A 22134-nucleotide genomic window follows, 5' to 3' on the forward strand; every position below is an offset into this window, starting at 1 on the left:
TACAAATAAAAATGAATGATTACTGGTGTTGAAAGCCTATGGTGTATTTTAAGTTAAAATGAGATTGAAACATCATAGCATGATTTCATTTCGGAGCAAGCTGGGAACGACTACACAATGTCTGGATGATAAGCACCAGAAAGCAATTATCTCCGAGTAATGGGCTCATAGCTGATGTTTTCTTACTTCTATAGAACTTTCCTATAGAGTCTGCATGTGTGTCTGTTTGCTTTTAATCTATGAACACACGTTACTTATAAATCAGTAAAAAACAAAATACCAAAAGCTACTATTATTGGCAAAAAAAATCCTTAGAAAAACTTGGAGGTTGTTTTAGTGAATTTGTAAGAAGTTTGAAGTTTACTCTTCACATAGCAAATTGCAGTGAAAACAGTGTAAGAAAACGTGATCTAGGTTATCTACATTACCTTAATAATAGGAAAGAAAAATACATAACAACAAGCTACCAGAGTATATGCAGGTTGTGTCTGTATGCTGCTAATATAACTGGGTGAAAGTTTAAAAAAAATTAAAAAACATTCCAATGATTGACTTCATAACATAAATAACCTTGCTTTTAGAGAGAGATCCTTCTTACCCCTTTTTCCCATGAACAAGCCAGTAACCTGACATCCAAATCATTTTTTCTGGATATCCTAAGATACACTAATTCATATTCTCATTATTGATTTTTCAGACACATATTTAACCTACAATTAATACAATGAGATACCTTTTAAAAGGGTTTTTTGTTTCTTGTTTTCTGAATGTGGCCTCTGTACAACTGAAGGTCTCCTATGTAGTGGTAGCTTTCCCGTTACAGCAGACCTGGAGAAGAATACTGTGTCTCCTACTCTAAGCTACTAGCAATTCTTTGTTTTTGACCCTGTTCAAATGGCCTCCATGATTTTTAAAATTATCAGCTATTGACTGTCTCCTATGAACCTAGTACTAGATCAGACCTCAAAACAAACTTCAAAATAAATAGTATTCTCAAAAGATGGAAACAGGCTCACCGAGGCTCAGTGCACTGTCCTGAATGGTGTAGAGGAATTAGGGGAGTAAATAAACCCCTGCGCTCTCTAAGCCCCACAGTGCGGCATCTTTTTATTCTTCCTTTGTCTTTTTCTTTCTTTTTTTTTTTTCTTAGCATGGAAGAAGCCCTTTTCCCCAATTGCTTGTTTATTTCTTCACAGTGTTTCCTGAACCCTTCCAGATGAAAAGAAAAAAAAATCCACAAGATGCCTTTGAAAATTAACATTTCAAGGCTTTGTCATTTTCTCCCTGCCTATACTTGGAACTGAGAGTTGGGCTGTGGTAGTGGGAGCAAGGCAAAGCAGCTGAGGGCAGGGGTGTGGGGGTGTGGGGGGGGAGTCCTCTCCCAGCTTACCACCAGTGGCCTAAATCTCTGAGTAATTGCCCATTAGTTGTACTTTATGGTTTTCATTGGTGAAATCAGAACAGGCGTCGTTGCCACCCTTGTTCGTCTGCTATGACTCCACCTCCCCTTAAAAGTGCATTTTATCCTTCCTAGAAAAAGGGAAAAAGATGTGTCATGGAGATGTAAAAGCAGAAAAGGAAGTTAAGTGCCTCTGTTTTATCCATCACATCTGAAAATAAGTCTTTAGCAGCCAATCAAATTGTGTTTGATAGCCAGAGCTTTTAAATATCTTCAGGGGTGTGGCTCATGGAATGGTTCAGAAGCAAGGCATTGCCATAAATGATGAGTATATGCACTGGTCATTTCCGGTCTTCCTTCCGGCTGCCTTTGAAAAGGAATTGCCTCGCCCTGGCCTGGCCTTTGCTCTGGTTGGTGAAGAGGTTTCTTGAAGTTCTGAGATTTCCTGATTCTTATCACAGTCTCTCCCCATCCCCTTTCTTTCCTATTCCCCAAATACCACTCTCTTTCCATTCCCAGGGCTTGCTTTTGTTTGTGGATACTTTTAAATAATGCGTTGAAAACGAGAAAGTAAATTTGAACTTAAAAAAAAAAAAAAAAGCCAAAGGGAATCAAATAGCAAAAACATTCAAACAGCAAAGGGGCAGGAAGGTAGAGCAGGGAGGGGTGGGGGGGGCGGGAGGGGGGAGATTAGAAACACAGGTACTTCCTTTACTACTGGCTCACCAGGGCTTCTGGTGAGTCACCTAACATTAATCCTGTCTCAAAAAGGAGATGCAAGAACACTTCCTTAAAGAAATTCCATGTAAACAGATACAGTAATATGCAAAACCTCTTTGAAAGATGTTCCTATAAAAGCTCCAAGTATTATTTTTATCTTTCAGCTTGCTTACCCTTCACATTTCAGGAATCCTGGAAGTGTACAGTGTTGACATTAAAACAGGGAGAACGTTGTTACTAATTTTACTCTCTTTATGTTTAGAAAATGACCTTTTTTTTTCTTTCTTTCTTTCTTTCTTTCTTTTTTTTTTTTTTTTTTTTTTAGCAGAGTTAAGAAGTTACATGGCAATATGAGGTTGCTCATCTTGGTTAAAATAAAATGTCAGATTGCAGTTCTACTAACAATCATAAAATCCCTAGCCTGTGTTGGGTGCTACTAGAAACTAAATGAATAAGAGTGATGGAAACTAAATGAATGTAGGACCCTGGCGAGAATCAAGACAAGTGTAGAAACAAGGGAATGAAAACTAATGTGCCTCAAGTTAGTTGTGGTAGATTAAGACTCTGAAACCAGTCCCAAGCCTTTTCTGGTGAGTGGACTTAGATAAACTCAGTGATTGGTCTTTCATCCATCCACCCAACAACAAGGGTATTGGGTGGCTTTGCCGCACCAGGCAACCAGCCCACCGAAAATAAGATCAAGTCCCTTTTCTCCAGGAAGCACATGGTTCCTCTATAAGAAGACAAAAAATAAACTAGTAAGTCAATGAAGCAACTAGATAATATTAAAGTGTAGTGAGGGCTGTCCAAGAAATAAAATAGATGGTGGAGGGAGACTCCCTCAAAGAATTCTGTAGATCAGAGGCCCAGGAAGAGTCGTCTAAGTGACATGATGGGTCAGCTGAGATCTAAAGGCTGAATGAGGAGTCAGTAGTGTGATGAGGCAGAGAAAGCTTTTTTCGAGAAGAAGGAACAGCCCGTTCAAAGGCTTCAAGGCAGAATTAGGGAGAAAGCCATTGTTGCATAGAATGCAGTGTGCAAAAAAGGACAGTGGCAAGAATTGAGGTCAGGAAAATGGCACAGCCCAGATCATGTCAGGCTTTTGAAGTCACAGAGGAGAGTGTGAAACCTGATCAGAGTGCAGCGAGAAGTCGAGAAGTGGAGAAGTCGGTGGAGGACCCTGGCAGAGGAGAGGAGCAATCTTATTTAAATGCATTCGTTTTTGAAAGAAAATTCAGGCAACTGTGAGGAAGGGGAGGTAGGGGAGTGAGAGTGAAAGGCAGGAGGTGAGTTCGGAAGCTGTCTACATCAGCTTACAAGCTTATGCAAGCTTATGCAAGAAGCTGTGTGAGTCAGGTGAGCAGAGAAAGTGCCATGGACCAGATTCGTCATGCAATATTGGGTAGGACCGGAGGCTTGCACAGTCGATGAAGGTGTTCCTTTGGAAGATCATTCATGCTGCCTCACCAACTGAACTTGTGGTGACAGAATTAAAGCACAAAACAGATGAGCCATGGCTCTTCACGAGAAAAACACTTTTGCTTTGAGTTCCTTACGGTTCTCTTCTCCAGCTCAGGAGCACTGTACCACAACCTGGAATGTGGGTAACACTCGGCCTTCTGTTTTCTCACTATGACCCCTTGGATTCTCAGTCTCCCCAACCGTTGCAGGCAAAGAAGAGGATAGGGTCAATAAGTTGTTCATGTTAACATGGAAAATGAGAGGTGGAAGTGCTTGCAGAACACAGGTACTACGTCTGGGCTTCGGTACGGCTGTAATCAGAACCACATTGCATGGTAACAGGAAATCTGGGCTTCTAAGAACTGCAAAGTGGAGACTTACCAACTGACCTAATCATGCAAAGAAAATGTCAAACTGCAATAACAGATTTTCGTACTCTGGTCTGCTACAGAGCAGAGGTTGGGGCCCCTGCCCAGCATAGATCACGAAGCACACAAATATCCAGGCTCCATGTTTCAGTAAAGAGTTTTGCTTATATGTGCCAGATATTGTTAAAAATACAAAGAACGCTGTTCATAAACACCAGGCTTTCTACTGATCCAAAAGCACATGTTTATTTGTGTGGTCAGTGGCCTACATATTTTAAGAATCATGTAAATAATAAAGTCAAACTATTTTATTTGGTAAGAGTGAAATTGATGGCCCAATAATCAGACACATTCGTGGGCTGTTGTATCTGTACATATGCTATTGATGAGAAATAGTGACTGGATACATGTGAGAGAATTTATAAAAACAGACTTCGAAATTTACAGCTTTCTTTAGGGGCAAAAAGGGCCTTCCCTTCTTTTGCTTCATGAACACAATTAGAAAATAGAAATGGGGCAGGGGGCAGGAAATAACTATAATGGATGCTCATGAGCTAAAGCTCCAACTAAAAAGACACACAACAGTTTAAGACCTGGAGTAGAAAAAAATCTTACTAACCACTAAATATAATCAGAATAATTGAATGATTTCTTAGATCTTCGGGGGCAGAAAATAGGTAAGTCTACTTCTGAGAATGTGGAAGTAGCTCTAGTTCTCCCTCCTTGAACCCTAACCAGAAAGAAAATCAAGCTGAAAAAGTCTCCAGTCTCACTGAATCAAGTGCCCCAATCATAACTAGTTTTCTGAATATGTAACTATTTCCTTGAATGCTTTCACATTTGTTTTAGACCAATAAATGATTCTTTTTAAAACCAAATATTTGACCAAATAACCATTTTTTTTATGTCCCTGCTCTTCTGTCTGCAAAAGCCTCAAAACACTGCTCGCTGCAGTTAGTGGAGTCCAATCTAAAGTTATCACCCTTCGTCAGCCAATTTCTAAAAAGTACTAACAGAAAAATAACATTCATTTTTTTATTTATATGTGTATTTTTATGTATAGTCTATTTTTACATGTTTACTTTTCTCAGACCAAGCCAGAGATACATGGAAATTAGCATATACATAACTCAAAATCATTTTCTGATTTTTGGCAGAGCGTAGCTGGTCATTCGCCGATCTTTGCGCCTATGTCTGGAAGGCAGACTTTTCACTTTTGCACTCAAGAGTTGACATCTCCAGTTTGATCAGAGCACACTTTCTCTCAGATCCTGCATGAGATCTCACCACAGAGCTCACCAGACAGCTGCTGCAGAGAGATGAAAGCTAGTGGAGGAGACGAAACCTCCTGGATCTTCCTGGCCCTTGTGCAAATGGAAGTGAATTTTCATGTGATAATAAACGTGCGGGGCAGCTTCTGTAGATCTCATTCGCGGCACACTCTCCCCATAAACTGCCAGAGATGGAGCTGAGAGAGAACCCCCAGGACTGAGAAATACAAAGGCCAGAAAACCCAGACATGGTAAAAAGGAAAGAAGGAGGTGCAGGTGGCTCATTGGTGTCGTGCACGTATTAGCTAATAGGCTAGAAAACGCAGAGCCAGTCAATAACAAGATGGTCAAAATAGAAATGAAGTCGGGATCAAATCCACCTCCCCCAACTCACCATCCTTCTATTGCCAAGTCATGTTACATTATGGCTTTTGTCTGTGAACTACAATGTGGAGGGCGGCAGTTGGCATTGTTTTTAAATTGTAATTTTATGGGAGAGCTGATTAATCGAAGTCACAGACCGCATGAAATGTTTGGCTTCGATATGAATCAACTGCGTGGGGATAGTTTTGGGGTATCAGAACTGATAACAAGTAAAAGCAGGAAACAATACCTGTGACTATTAAAAAGAAAAAAAAAAGGAAAAGGAAAATTGCAACTTCAGGTGTGTACTTAAAGAGTTCTGACTCTGCTTATTTGCAATCTAGCTAAATCTTGACTGGAAATTTAAAGAAATCTTGATTGGGAATAACCACTACTTAAAATATTATAATTCATGTTAGCATTCAACAAGATAAATTATCTTAATCTGTTCAGGATCTCTTAAAAACCTCAAAATATACTGTTTGTAACCTCATGATTTCAAAAGGGTCAAACATACACTGTCGAAGGAAGAGAGATTAACAAACAAACCTGAAATTTTTCATTATGTGAGAAAAGAAACTAGTTCTTTCCTGAAAGTTAAGGATGGACAATGTTTGTTTTACCCCAATTAATTACAGGGTCAGCATCATCTTCACTTAATGACAGTATTTAGCAAAAATAATCTTAAAATATTAACTTAAAAGTTACTTTCAAGAATGTATTGCTTAATCTATAAAATCACAGACACTTATTTCCATAAAGCATTTAGGTCACTATGACCTATTGTTTTATTTGAGATATTAGGGTAATTTAGATTCCTTTATACCTCGATCCAGTAAATATGTTTATAAATATTATCTTTATGTGAGTCCAGGGAGCTAGAACATGAGTTCTTGCCATGAAAAGGGGGCTGGAGCAAAACCAATCTAAATAAATTGAGGATGAATGGTTCCACTTATATGGTTATCAGTTGTCTTCTTTCCAAGTGAGATCTAAAAGAATATCCTGTTTTACTTCAATGTTTATCCTCAAATAGTTTTGATTACTTTCCTTTTTCCATTGCTACATTCACACTTCTGATTTCGATATTATGCAAAATAAATAATTTGCTTCCACATCATTGTTCAATCTTAGAATTGTGAATGACCTACCTGGATAATGAGTGGTTTTTCTGTTATTGTCAAGTGTCTCCAATGACCCTTATCTTAAACCTATGTCAAGATAAGGGGCATTTGTGAAATAAACAATGGGGAAGAAACAGGAACAATAACTTGTCTTATTTTTATATTTATTTTGTGAAAGGGGGCCTTACTCGCCTAAGAGATTTGGCCAAGGTTTGGATTTACTTTTGAAAATATAGAATCATGTTTTAGACTAGATTTTGCAAGCAGAATGGTGTTTCTTACTACTGAGTCATACTGTCTGGGAGAACTAGAAAGGATTCTTTATATTTGCTGTTTGTGTGTTTTGAGTCTTCTAAATTTTCTTTCCCAAACCAATGGAAACGTACAAATGTTGCATTGTAAAGGCACACAATGGTGTGAGCTAACCTGAAATAATATGACTGTTGTTGACTGTGACTTAAAAAAAAAAAAAAATTTCCCCCTGCAGCTGCTTCTGACTTGAGTTTTGAAACATTATTTCCATGCACATCCATGAATTATTTAGAATTCTTTAGTTTGTAATTCTCCTCTTCTCCTGCTGGTTGTAACGCTGATTTTGAACCATTGTCCTGAGAAAGATAAAGCACATACAAGACGGAATTTCACATAAGCCTCCTATTGATATAGAGTCCCTTATTGCTTTTACTTTTCACATTAACTTCTAGTAAAGTGAATACATAGTTCATTTGAGTTTTAATGTAAACCAATATAAAATGAGAGTTTAGGTAGGTATAGTGTCTGTAAATATAAATAAACAGTACAGAATAATTTTGCATTGTAAGAATTTCAGGTGTAAACGAAAATGTCCAGCTTTTACATAATTAAGAGTCATCAAGGATGATCCAGCTCTCTAAAAAGTCCGCCCCCCCCATATTTTTCAGGTTAATAAAAGTTTTACTCTAGTATCTTTTTTAAAATGTACAAACGCCTGGTTTAGAAAAGCATTCTTTATTGATATGTGACAGTCTTAATTTCTTTAGCAAAGAGAAAAGCATTAAAACATTGCTTTCTAGCTAGAGAAAAAATGAGAAACTGAAAAATTGACCAACTGTCAAATATTCCCAACAAGGGTAATCACATAGAGTATATTATAGGTTGTAGACCAGCTACGGGGAAGGCAACACCATTTGCGTGGAACGGCATGAAGCAGCATGTCACGGAATCTGTCTTTCCAGATCAAACCTAGCTCTCTTTGCTTTCTCTTTTTATTCTTGTCTCTCCTCCTCTCCTCACTTTTCTTAGTCTTTTCTTTCCATAAATTTTTTCATGTCCCGTCAGAGTTTTGGTCTTCTCACTGTTCGAACTCCAGTGGAGCACCTAGGACCAAAGCAGGCTTTCCATTTGACTTGAATTTTCATGAGATGATTTGCATCCTGTAGACACAACACAATTTTTCAAAATAAGATCTGGCAATATTCAGCTGTGGGGTTCACCTGCCGAGGCCAAAAACGCGAGCGGCTGTGATGGAATTTTATAGTGTCTAGTGGAAAAACTTGTGAGTGGAATTCTCTCTCCATCAACTTTCTAACATAAAAGGATCAATTCTTTAAAATAAACTCAGGTTTATGGAAGAATCATCAAACACAAAGTCTTGGTTCCTTAGGGCAAAGCGTCTCAGTTAAGACACATTTTTACAATTTACTTCTATTCCAAACGTTTGATCATTTTACTGTGTTTGAGGGAGTTAAAACTTCTGATGCTTCTTGCGTTCTCCAATAAATGTTGTTTATGAAAACTGCAAACAAATCTGACTGAAATATGTAAAATCACCATCTAGGAAGATAGCCGAAAATAATCATTTTCAAAGGTATTTGAATAAAATGTAAGGTGGTAGTATTTCAGATCCTTAGCAGAAAACATGTTTTAGAAAGCTTTCCTGATCAGCTTTGAAAAAATATTCTAGACACAGTTTAATAATACACCAGATTTCCCAACGACACAGAATAATATGTAATAACATAAAATATATTAAAACTTATTAAAAATTAAATATGTACATTTTATTTTTAAATTGCTATTAAATTTTAATTTGCATTATACTTTTAAGTCAGCAAATCTTAAGGAATTCCATGATACTCTGAAAATGAGTATTGATATAAATATGAATTATTTAAAAGGACATGGACTTCCCCAGTGGTTTTAAAAATCATTTTAAGAATGTTCCTCACTTAATAGTTTGGTATTATCAATAGTATTAAAGTAATTTTAAATTGAAACTTAAACTAAAAAATTATCAGTGTTAGATATTTTAGTAATTTAATTTAGTAATTTAATTTTGACTTGCTAAGTAAAAAATATTTATTTGTAAAAAAATAGTTCTTTCCATCATGAGGTGAAATAATATGATTTTTGGGGGAAATAGTATTAGCGTTTTTTTCTTAGTTGTATGTATCCCCTCCTCGTTCCATGGTGTGAGCACAAACAGGAAGCATAAAATATATTTTTCTAAACCAGTTTGAAATCTTTTTTCAAGGGCTGAAGCATATTTTGCATGTATGGCTCTCAACTTTTTGTTTGTTTTGTTTTTTTGTTTCTTGGACAGGATACAGTAGTAACTTCCTACAATTTTAACTCATTTGAAAAATATACTTATTCCAAAAGCTTTAATGGCAAAAGATAAAACCAAGAATTATTGACACATTGAAGCAGGAAATTTGAAAATTATAAATGCTTTTTGCAGGGACGTTTTGCTTTTTCCCCCAATGCATTTGCAAAAAACATAGAGCTCGTGACAAACAAAATGTCTCCCAAGAAAGATCACATATTAAGTAGGCAATTCACCCCATGTGCAATATTCTCCACCTTTTCTAAATTGTTTGGAAATACTTTCCGATGTCAAGCAATAGCTCCTTCATTTGTGATTTTATAATGTTTAGAAAATGATAATGCACTTTTAGCTGAGAAATTACTAAAGTAAAATTATATGACTTGTGACTAACACTCGTGCTTTTGTTTTCAAAGGAAAAAAAATACAGTTGCGTACATTGTTGGGATGTATTTATAGAGCATTTTTATTGTTAAGTTATGCTTTTAGGGCTTTAGGAACATTTGAGAACAATAATCAGTAGTGTGTAATGGTATTGTTAGTGGAGTCCTTTCTATTGAATTTTCAAGATGCTGTAAAATGAGATTATGTGAGTAGCACCTCTGGACACTTTTTCCCATCATTGTGTTGGTATCAATCGCTGACTTCCACCATTTCTCCGGGTATTAAATAGAAGCACTGTTTCCCACTGCCTTGATTGGAGGGTTTATAATACATGACAGGACTGATAACCCTACTGAGATTAAGCATTGTAACCTTATGAAACCTACAGCTCCAGAGAGTGTCTCTAAGACGTGAGAAGGTTTAGGACAGACCTGAGAAGGTATACTTCCATTTCTTCTAGTAACAGAGCACTGGTGCCAACCCCCACCCCCACCCCCTCAAGCCAAGTTGACCCAGAAAGATAGGGAGAAACCCTGGATTTCCTTTAGCTCCAGCCATGGTCCAGCAGCCAGTCTACTAGAAGAGGCCACCTTGGCCAGATGCGGAGGCTAATGCCTCTCTGCAGAGAGCGTGGCACATGATCACTTACTGCATGCGGACGGATTGCCAGCACACACCGGATCAGTTTGCAATTGGCAGGGCTCGGCCTGGCTGGAAATTGAACTATGTATGAAAAAGGGGTGTCTATTTCTGGCTCTGCCCCTGCAGTCATCTATAACTATGGAAAAAAAAAAAAAAGCCTTCTCACTTTTGCCTCTTAGTTTCCCACACACACAAAAAGAAAATGTATTTTAACAGTCAGTCATTGACTCTCCTTCATAAGGAGCTGTGGGGATCTGATATTAAAGTGTCACGATCTGAAGTACTGAGGGGGGTGCGTAGTAGCAGTTAGTGAGGCCTGGCTGCAGAGACCAACAGATCTACACACGACCACAGGAATTTTAAAGATCTTTAAAATTTTTAGAAAAAAATCTTTAATTAACGGCAGCCAGGCATGACCAGAAGTACAGACATGGCCTTCCCTCTCCTCTCCAATGCCTGGACTAATCTCAAGACGGCAGCTGGCTATCTCAAAGTAACCGTGGACAGTGCCTTGGCAGCAGTGAACTGCTACCCTCAACTGAACTGTTTTTTTGTTTTTTTGTTTGTTTATTTGTTTTATCTTTCCACCTCTCCTTTACTGTCCTTCCTCATATCATCCCTCTTGCAAAGTCAGCCAGTCGGATGGGGGGCTTGCAGCAACTGAGCGGCTTAGTTCCCCTCCAACTTCCATGAATGGCAGCATGGATTCTGGCTCGGGAATCCTCTTTCCTCTCTCCAAGTGTATAACATTTCATTTTGATAGGGAGGTATCAGCTGACCCACTGGAAAGACAAAAGCTAAGGTTTGAGTAGCTGCTGACAACTAAATGTCATTACCTGCCATGCGACATACAAGGGTACTTTTATTTTACCAATCAACAATGTCTTAACCCAAAGGAATTATCTTCTCGCGGTATTTTTTCTAGAGACTCACTTTTGCTAAACCACAACACAACACAACAAACAAACAAACAAAACCAAAACTCAAATCCAGAAATTTTCCAAAAAGGGATTTAGTTAACTGCAAAGTTGCGATGGATGGCTATAGCCTTACGCTGCTCTGAGCTTGTCGAATCATTCATGAAGTGTTCTGGGCAGTTCTGGGCTCCTTGTTCTAAAAAGGATTGGCAAATCATAAGGTGTTCAGATGAGCATGACGGAATAGGGGAGAGGCCCGAAAGTCAAATAGTGTCAGGAACACTTAGAATAACTGTGGACGTTTTGTGATGAGAAGACTTGGAGGGGAGGCACCCCCTCTTCAGTGGACAGGGGTACAGTAGAGGAATTAGACTGCTCAGCATGGTTTCTGGGGACCCCAGAAGCTGCAGGAAGAAAGATACAGTTCAATGTATAGGAAAAAAATTGTTTGCACTGGATCTGTTAAAAATGAGAACACTCTTCTCTGTGAGACTATCAAAGACCAGCATCAGATGGTTGCAATGAACAAAATCCCACCCTAGCATATTTGTTAAAAAGTGTGATTCTTGGAAGAAAAAGAGAATAAGGAGATGCTGATAGAACTCAACTGCAGTCAGTGCAACTAGTCTTCCTGGAAACCAAAACAGTGTCAGGTATCTCCTCTCTCCATTTCTTTCTTTCCAGAACCACACACAGTCTCTTTAAATTCACCACCTTCTTCTCAGTGAAGAATGCATTGATCCTTGAAATTTCTGGTTTCTCCCTCATTTCAACTTGCATGCAGCCCTGGCTTGCTGCAGCGACCGCTCTATGAACATCTCAAGGTTCCCTTAGTGTTTCAGGTTCCAACAGTATCGCTGTCATTTCTGGGCCTTATAGTTCAAATTCTTCCAACAAGATTTTTGTTGGAGCCTCTTGAACCCAGTTTTTTCAAACCTAATTCAAATGGTTGTGCTAAGTGGGTTGGTTCTACTGGTTACCAGTATAGTCAAGGTTTTTAGCCAAGTGCTGGGACAGGCTAGTAAATTCTTTTAGAAGGGAGGATGGATAAGCAGCAGTATTTCTAGAACATGATTTCTTGCTAACAGTGAAACAGAGACTGGATAATCATCCCCCTGCACATTGTTAGGAATATATACCTTGGGAAGATTACCTGTAAAATCTTTCTAACTTCTAGGTTTTCTGCTTTTAAATTTCAGCATAAAAAGCAGATTTGGGAAGGAAATTGTGTGAATTCTTGGATCACAGAGAGTAGATGACTGACCACACTCCCCTTTATCCAGCCTCGTGTTCTCATCTTACTATGCATGCCCACCATTTAGCCCTTCAGCCATTCGTGATGACACTATCTCTTTCAACGCCCAAATCCAATCCATCAACAGGTCCTGGCAATTCTATCTTCCAAATAATCCATTGTTTCAGAGACTATTCATGCCACCCTAGTCCAAGTCACCACTGTCTCTCACCTGAAATATTTCAAATATCTCCTAAGTTGTCTCCCAAGGTCATATTAACCCCATTTTCTCCCTTGCAGCTAGAGCCCACTTTTCCAACCAATTCTGATCATGTCGTTCCTTGCTTAAAGCAAGACTTATCAGGCTCTAAGTTCAAAATCAAATAGTCTTCAAGCGTTTACGTATAGTCTGGGTCTTGTTAATCTCTCTGACTTCATCATCTACTACTTCGCTACTTGCTCCCAGCGCGCCAGTCATAGAGTTTACTTTTAAAAAAAATGGAAATATACCAAGTTCTCTATCCCCTCAAGACTTTTGAACTTGCTACTTCCTATACCAGGAATGCTTTGTTCTACCACCCTTAGGCTAGATAACTTCAATTCAGCCTTCACATTTTAAATTAAATATTATGTCTTCAGGGTGGTCACTCTGTTGAATGTTTGCCCCCATGACACACTGTTACTGCTCTTTTTGTAACATTCAACTTGGTTGAATTCACTAGTTCCATGTCTGGCTCAGAAAATAAGATCAGTGAGGACCTCAGAGCATAAGACCAATGAGGACACCTGCTAATACTGTCAAGGCATGACATTGACTATAACTCAATAAACATGTGAGGAGGGTATGAATTAACGGTAAGCCTAGATCTAATACCAGGCATTCTGAAAATGTGAAGTTCTAATTGCCTTACATTTTCAGAGATGAAAACTTCACACTTCTTAAAATCTATGACCATGATTAGGGAAAGCAAAATACTTTGAGCAAAGTCCTAAAATCAAAAGCATATTTTAAAAAGTGTTAGCTTATTTCTTCTCCGACCAGAAAAGCAATAAAAATTTTATGTGGGTTATGTTCATGAAGTTTACATTCTAGTAATATAAATACACAAAAACAGAAAAAGAATGAAAACACTGAAGTGTTTACCCAGACTTGGCCAAATTTTGTAAAATTTCAAAAGTTCTGAAGTTGGAGCAGTGTGAAGAAGAGACAAGAATGACCGACTGAAACCCACACCACGTCATCACAGAGTCCAACGCCTTAGTCCTGCCAGCTGCAGCCACTATGCCCAAGAGAAAGGCTGACGTGAAGGATTCCACAGGTGAAGCCAAGGTGAAGGATGAGCCATAGAGAAAATCTGCAAGGTTATCTGTGACACCTGCCCCTCCAAAGCTAGAACCCAATCCTAAAAAGGCCCCTGCAAAGAAGGGAGAGAAGGTGCCCAAAGGGATAAAGGGGAAAGCTGATGCTGGCCAGGAGGGGAATAACTCTGCAGAAAATGGAGATGCCAAACAGACCAGGCACAGAAAGCTGAAGGGGCTGGAGATGCCAAGAGAAGTGTGTGCATTTTTGATAACTGTGTACTTCTGGTGACTGTGCAGCTTGAACTACTGTTTTTATCCAGTTTTATAAAAATGCAGAATTATGTTTTACTTTTTTAAAGGACGATTGGGAGTTCAGAGTGGGTTGAGCATAGTTTCAAAGACTGTTATCAGAGAAGGTCTCATTGAAAAAATAATATGTAAGTAACCTACTTCGATTTGTTAAAGATTTTATTTTGCTTTCAGTTTTTTTAATTGGTTCCAGTAGATGAATGTACATTGGCTATGTTGTTAGCACACAGAACACTTCAATTTTGTTTTGGGGGAAGGGCATTTACCACTAATAGAATCCCCCCGAAGTTGGACTGATAGTGGGGAAAAAAACACCTTTTCCTTCTAATTTTAAGAAACTTCCTCTTAGTTCTCGGAAGGAGGGACTCTTGGATGTTGACACACATTAGCCACCTTGGCACAAATGCTTTGTAGTGTAGAAAAACTAAAATTCATTTTTTATGCCTCTTCTCCCTCTCTGCCCTCAGCATAGACTACACTCCCTTAAATCCAGACCTTTTGGGATCTGACCCCCACAAAGTGCCTTCCAGCATTTCAGGCAATCTGGACGTTGCAGTATGTCACCATGGAGATGGCATCCCTCAAAAGAGTTTCTTTTTTAGCTTGTGGATCTTTAGATTGGTAATTCTTCCAGTTTTATTTCATTTCCTGAAAGTCAGGGTCGGCTTGTGAAAAGTTGTTAAACCACATGCTTAAATGTGAACTGTCAACCCCTCTCCCCCCCCCCCCCAAACCTGCTCTGTTCAGAGCATTGCGTGGAGACTTCATTGGGTTTTAGAGTGGCTTTCTGATTTTGGTAGTCCAGTGAAGAAGGGAGTTTGAAAATTGTTACATATTACTGATGATTGTCTGCCCATGTTCTGTCTGAAATACCACAATCATTTATGAAAAATATCTTTAATAAAGCTGGATACAGTTTGGCTTGGGGAAAAATTTTTTTTTTCTGAAGTTGACCTATAAGATAATAGTGTTTTCACTCCTAGCCACTAATCTCCTATAGAAAATCCTAGATGCTCCATAAAACACAAGAATAAGACTTTGGATCAAAGCTGAAGCACAAGTTGATATTACTTCTTTGTAGATTTGCCACTACAGAGATTTATGTCTAAATAGGTAAATATTATTTGAACTTGGATAACTTAAACATTTCAAAGCAATAGGAAATCTAAGATTCTCATGTATCACACACTGAATAATTCTACCAAAGAAATTTACAAGGAATAAGTCAATTTTGGTGACCTTGCCTCTCTTCATTTCCTCTGATGACCAGGGTATAAACCTAGGAACAACAAGGCTCGGTGCAGGGAGATCATGGAGAGAATAAGGTGCCTGACAATCCCCACATCAGATTGGTCAGGGGAATACGTGAGAATCTAGATGCCAAAAGTTGAAAAGAAACCATGGAAAATTGGGGTGATATGATATCCCTTTTAATCTCTTTTGTTTTATTCCAAGGGATTCTATGTTGGTGCAAGCTGAACAATAGACTCTGCAAGAGCAAAGGTCACAGCACAATAAGTGTTCTAAAATGGATGTTAATGCAAAAGGAAATCAGGCCACTTAGAAAACAGAATGTTGCCTTTTGTCTTAAAATTCAAGCCAAATTTAACTCAAGAAAAGACAGTTCTGAGCAGAATAGAGTCCTATGGCTTCTCACATTGGTTCAATCAGAACCTGCAAATATGTCTAACAAAGGTCATCAATGCAATAGCTGATAACACTAAGAAGTTGCCAGTAATCCATTCATTCATTTATTTGAAAAATATGTTTGGGGTGCCCACTGTACACCAGGCATCGTTTTGGGGACCGAGGAGAGGAAGAGTCTGAAAGAAACCCCACCTTTAATCTAGTGTGGAAGATAAACATATAGCACACAAATAAAGGCATGTCATGTCTAATAAATGTTAGACGGAGACAAGTGCTATAAGAGAAAATATAGAGAAAAGAGGTTTCCTCTTATAGTAAGGAGATAAAGAGTGCTAGGAGGTGATATTTAGGATGAGATGGACAGAGATGGCTTGTCTGTTAAGGTGACATTTATGCTAGAGAGGAGTGAGTCAAGAGAAGCTTGTTCAGAGAGGAGCATGGAGAGGTAGCGGAATTCAGATCAGGAGGCCACTTGGGGACTATTTCAGGATATCGTGGTAGCTTTGACAAGAGTAAAAAAAGTGGTGAAAGTACTCAAATTCTGGAGGAAGAGAGAGAGAAGGAGATGATAGGCAGACATTACCTGTTTATCTTCCATCCAGGTTCAAAAATAGAAATTTGATGCTGGATCACTGCTGTTCAATTGGCCTTGAGACCTCATCAAGGATGATAAAAACACCAATGAGCCCTGACTTGCAGTAAGGGTGCAACTGCTAAAATATCCATTCTTAATAAACTTAAATAAGGTGTTGTGATAGGCAGCCTCTAAGATGGCCCCCAGTGATCCTCAGCTTCTGATATCCATGCCCTTATGCAATTCCCTCTCACATTGAGTCAAGGCGACCAATATGCCTAACAGAACATTGCTATAGTGACGGTGTCTGACTTCTGAGGCTAGATTACTAATGCATTGAAGCTTCCACCTTGTATCTCAAACCCTCTCTTCCTGAGGAAAGTCTGCTGCCATATCTGAGGATACCCAAGCAGTTCTCTAGAGAGGACTTTCAGCCTAACCCCAACAGCTAGCAATAATTTCCCAGCCACGTAGAAGTGAATATTATAGCTCCAGTCAAACTTTCACCTGGGTGCAGGCCTGGCTGCCATGCAACTCAACCTCATGACAACCCTAAGCCGGAGACCAACCAGCCAAGCCATTCCTGATTTCAAGACTCAAGGAAACTGTGGGAGATAATAAATGTTTATTGCTATTTTAAGTCAATAAATGTGGAGAGTAATTTTGTGTTAGATAATTTGTTGTACTATATAACTAGTACAGATAAGGATAGAAAGCAATATAACAAAAGGTATTTGAGAGGTACTGAGAAAAAAAAGTAATTATGAAGAACTATCGAATGGTATGGCTATTGTTATAAGCAATAGATGCAATAAAGAAAAGAAAGAAAAGACTCACCAGGATCATTCACCACTTAGAAACTAAGTGTGGAAATAAATGGGTCTTCCTAGAAACATATAAAGAGATTGTCGGTTCCTGCAGCCAGAAGACAGGAAAGGTGAGGATCAGGCCTAGAACTTAATAATAAGAATAACAAAGCTCCCAAAAAGATTCCACTTTCAAACATGGCAGGTCTGCATTACCAAGGTGGGGACCCTTGTTGGGAAGCAGTGGGATGCTAAGACTTGGGATAGGGATGTCAGGGTTGATGAATGAATGCACCTTAAATCTCCACATCATCTTGAACCCCCATATTCAAGTCTAATAATTTTCCCTTGCCTGAAAATGATGCGAAGGTGTCTACCTTGTAGGGACAGCCATCCTCTCTCAGGATCAACCTTCTGCTATGTCCTCTAAGCCAACAACTAACGTTGAACCTCAACATTATCCAGAGATAATGTTGGATAATCCAGAGATAATCCAGAGAGCTGGAGTATGCAAAGGGAGGGAAGAGCATATTTTAAAGGCATGGCAAGACCTAACCAACATGTACTCAGCATGTACTCAAGACAGGGTCCTGAGGATGCTAGATGAAGGAAGGTGAAATACAAACTTGGATAAGCCAGAGTTTATTAATATGGCAACATTCTACCATTAAACAGGACTTAAAGCCCTGGCAAATGGAAATTGTATTCCATGAAGATAGCTCTTGGGAATTTGTTGCTAGGGATGGCCCATGCTAAGTGAGGTACATTTACCAGGTTATTATGGCAGACAAGGAAGAAGGAATAAAAATGGCCAGGAGAAATGGGTGTGCTATTTCGTGGGAAGGCCAGAGGACATTATTTCCTAAGATGATGAGGACGGCACAGGTCAGAGGGGAACCAGCACTGCTGAGGAGCTTAGTAGTGGTGGTCCTCTATAGGTCATGTTGATCGCATAGATACTTCTATAGAACTGTGCTCCCTGATAACCGTGGGGATGATAGGATCCAAAAGTATAACAGAAGCAAGGTGGGAATAATTATTACAATGAGCACCAAAGTTGTTGAGCAACTGAGAGCATATTGAACGGTTGTTGAAATGTTTTCTTCTTCACCTTATCTTTTTTTTTTTAACATTTATTTATTTATTTATGATAGACAGAGAGAGAGAGTCAGAGACACAGGCAGAGGGAGAAGCAGGCTCCGTGCCGATAGCCCAACGTGGGACTCAATCCCGGGACTCCAGGATTGCGCCCTGGGCCAAAGGCAGGTGCCAAACCGCTGAGCCACCCAGGGATCCCCCTTTTTCACCTTTTCTAAATGAATGGTGTAGGCTCAGGTTCATAAATTGGGCACAGATCCTGGAGGATGACAATGGACTATTAGAAACTCAACTAAGTAGTAGCCCCACTTGTAGTTGCCATGCCATATATGCAAAAATATTTGCTAGTACAGATTAATAAAGCTGTAGGTGTATTGAATACGGCCCCAGGTCAGGTAAATGCATTATTTTCTAATCTTATCAGAAAGGAAGATCAGGATCAGTTCACATTCACTTGAGACAGAGATAGTATATATGTATAGTCTTATCCTTGGGGCTATGTTAACTCTCCCACTCCCATCAAAGAAGTTGCCCAAAGGACCTCAACCATATAGATATTCCACAGAAAATCACATTGGTCCAACATACTGATGATGTCATGTGAATTAGACAGAATGATCAAGAAGTGGTAAATACAGTGGACATCTTGATAAACCACATGCATTCCAGGTTGGAGATAAACCTAATGAAGATTTAGAGATCTGGTGTATTAGTGAAGATTTTGAGAAGTGCCTGGGTGGCTCAGATGGCTAAGTGTCTCTTGATTTCAGTGCAGGTCATGATCTCAGGCTCCTGAGATCAAGCCCCACATCGGGGTCCATGCCAGCCTGGGAGTCTGCTTAAGATTCTCTTTCCCTCTCCCTCTCCTCTGTCCTTCCCCCTGTTCTCTCTCTCTCTTTCTCTCTCAAATAAATAAGTAAATCTTAAAAAAAGAAAAAAAAAAGGGTTTTGAGATGCAGCGCTCTGGGACACATCAGAACTTTCTATCCAATGTAAAGGACAAATTACTGCATCTCATACCTCTCACCAGTAAGAAGGAAACCAAATGCATTGTAGGCCTTTGGGTTATGGAGGTAGCATACTCTACATTTGAAACACTACTCTAATTCAAATACCAGGATACATAAAAGTTTGACTGCTTTGAATAAATCAAGAATAGGAAATGGTTCCATAGACGGTGTACAAGTGACAATGCAAGTAGCCTTACCTGTTGGGCTGTGTGATACTGTAGACACTATGAGAAGTATGAGAGGTGTCTGTGGAGGGTAGAAATTCTATATGAGTTTTATGGCAAACACCAGTGGGAATATCACAGTACAGATCCTTAGGGTTCTGATGCAAAGCAATGCCATTTTGCAAATGAGAATTTTGTACCTCTTGGATATTGGCTTCTGACTTGCTATTATATTAGGCCATAGTAGATACCTGGCCATGGTACATAAATTGACAGGTGATCAGAACTGTCTACTACAAACTGGCCCTTCTAGACTTATCAAGTCATACGTTTAGATGGGTCTAGCATCAATTTATTATAAGATGGAACTGATACATTTAGGGTTGTAATGACATAAACCAAAGGGCACAAGAAAACTACATAAGCACACGGCCAGACCCCCCACCCCACATGGTATTAAGCACTTGTACATACCTATGTATACACTTAGCTCTTACCTAAGATCACATGGTAAGAGGAGGTAGGTACCCTACAACCCAATGAGGGAAGAGGAAAGTTGTTGTGGTAGGTTCACAGATGGATCAGTTCAAGCTGTTTCTGTATGCTGAAAATGAATTACAACTATACTACTGCTTCACTAATGGATAGTACTAAAAAAAAGAGTGGTAACAGGAAATTCTCCTAATGAGAAAAGCTCTGGGCAGTGGACCTGGTGACTTTGGTCACCAGATCACTCACTTTGTATGAAAATGTAAATAATCATGCTTGGAATGTAGACAGCCTTGTAAACGAATTGATTGGTTATTCTGGCACCTGACAGAGAAAGTTTGGTAAGTCAGGAACAAGAAGGTGTAGGAGAAAGGAACAGAGATGAATTAACATGAACAGTCATGAAGTATGAAGATCTTTGTATCACATAATATCACTTGGAAGGCACTTGCCACAGTAGGGGTCCTAAACAACAAAGTAGAAAGAATGATTCAGTCAGTTGACATCAACCTTCCTATCATTAGCAACCCCAGTTCTTGCACAATAGATGCATGAATGGACTAGCTGATGGAAAGAATGGAGGTTCTACACAGAACCAAAAACAAGAGCTCTCCTTTACTGAAGCTGACCTAGCTACTGCCACTGCCGAACATCCAAACTGCCCTCAGTGGAGACCAACGTAAGTCCTTTATAAGGCACCATGTTTCAAGGGGAACAATTTTGGTGGGAAGTTGATAATAATGGATCTTTTCTACAGTGAAAGGGGCAGCAATTCATCTTGAGTCGAATCAACAAATAATCTATGTGTGGATTTGCCTTTTGGGTTGAAAGCCTCCACCAGCACCATTAGCTGAGGGTATGCAGAGTTTCATCACTAACACGGGATCCTATACATCACATTGGACTAAGGGACACTCTACAGCAAAGGAAGTATGGCGCTGGCCATATGACCAGGGAATCCTCTGGTCATATCGTATACTGCACCACCTGGCTGGCCTTATAGAATGATGAAAGAGTAATGAAAGGGTGAGCTTAGAGATCTGCACTTCGGCGATGGAACACCATCCTCATTCATGCACTATTTAGCCTAAGTCAATGATTATTATATGGTGTTCTGTCTTCAATACATAGAATTCCTGAGTTTGCAAGGAGTAGAAATAGGAATGGCCCCACTACCATGATAACAAGTAAGTTGGGGAATTTGTGCTTTCCATACCTGTAAGTTTAAAGGCCCTGATTCCCACAGGAAAGTGCTTTTTATTAGGGAACTGCTGGTGCCCCATCATTTTGGCCTTGGCATATCAAGAGACCAACAGTAAGAAAAGAGAGGACTATGCTATTAGGGATAATTAGCCCTGATTATCAGGAAGAGAGGGTTGCCATCACACAAGAAGGGCAGAGAAGATTATGTTTGGTGCTCATGTAATCTACCTGGGTGTCTCTTGTTACTTCCTTGCCAACTTTGATGGTAAAAGAAGTTAAACAGCAGAGACTGGGAAAAGCATGGTGACCATGAGATAGGACCTCTAAGATGAGGCCTGAGAGATGAGGGTCCGGGTCATTCCCACAAGGTAAGTCACCCAGGATAGCATATGTACTAGCTAAGGGAACTTAAAGACGTGATAGAGGTGGGAGAGGATGAATATCAGTGCTGCCTCAATACCAGATGGAGCAGGAGCAGCTGTAGTTCATCCTGCTGACATTCTTCTTTTAAGTTTCTCCAGGAAAACATGCCCATCAGAATCAGGAATGAGCTACTCCCAGATCTGAGCAATGCCAACACTGGTCTCTATGGATGCTGTGATGGGCTGTACATATTTTCCCACTTCAGTACTAATTATCCAGTCCTTCTTCTATTGGAAATTGCTCTCAGCTGAATGGAGACTCCTTATCCAAGACCATGCTCTCTTCATAGAATCAGCCCTTGTCCAATGACTGGATGATACTGAATATAAAGGACGAGTCTTCTTGCCACAATTTGGGACAACTCTCACAGTCACCCCAACTCCAAAGCTCTGCAGAAAAGGGGCTGAAATCCTTGTCATAATTGCGTCACAGTTCAACATTTCCTTGCCCCTAATCCTACCTCCTTCACTCCCAAAGGTATTGATTCCTAGAACATTTCCTAATAAACTTCACTTTCCAATAAATTTCCTACATACAAATCGTTTTTTCAATTCTCTTTCTCAGAGATCTCAACCTATGCCACAGGATTAAGTATTCTTATTCTTCTTCTAATTATTAGTCACTTAGTATATAATAATTTAA

General features: G+C 39.4%; 1 long non-coding RNA gene and 1 pseudogene across 1 annotated transcript in view; both read left to right on the top strand.

The window, feature by feature from the left end:
* Window positions 1–6753, top strand: part of LOC111093885 — a 34156-nt gene extending 27403 nt beyond the window's left edge. The window contains exon 4 of the long non-coding RNA XR_005383595.1: window positions 5106–6753. This is a non-coding gene — a long non-coding RNA (uncharacterized LOC111093885). The remainder of the gene's footprint in view (window positions 1–5105) is intronic.
* A 6820-nt stretch (window positions 6754–13573) lies between these two features.
* Window positions 13574–14126, top strand: LOC119867413 (annotated as a pseudogene).
* Window positions 14127–22134: the final 8008 nt, after the last annotated feature.

Source organism: Canis lupus, chromosome 34 (assembly GCF_011100685.1).
Source record: "Canis lupus familiaris isolate Mischka breed German Shepherd chromosome 34, alternate assembly UU_Cfam_GSD_1.0, whole genome shotgun sequence".
Classification (NCBI taxonomy): domain Eukaryota; kingdom Metazoa; phylum Chordata; class Mammalia; order Carnivora; family Canidae; genus Canis; species Canis lupus.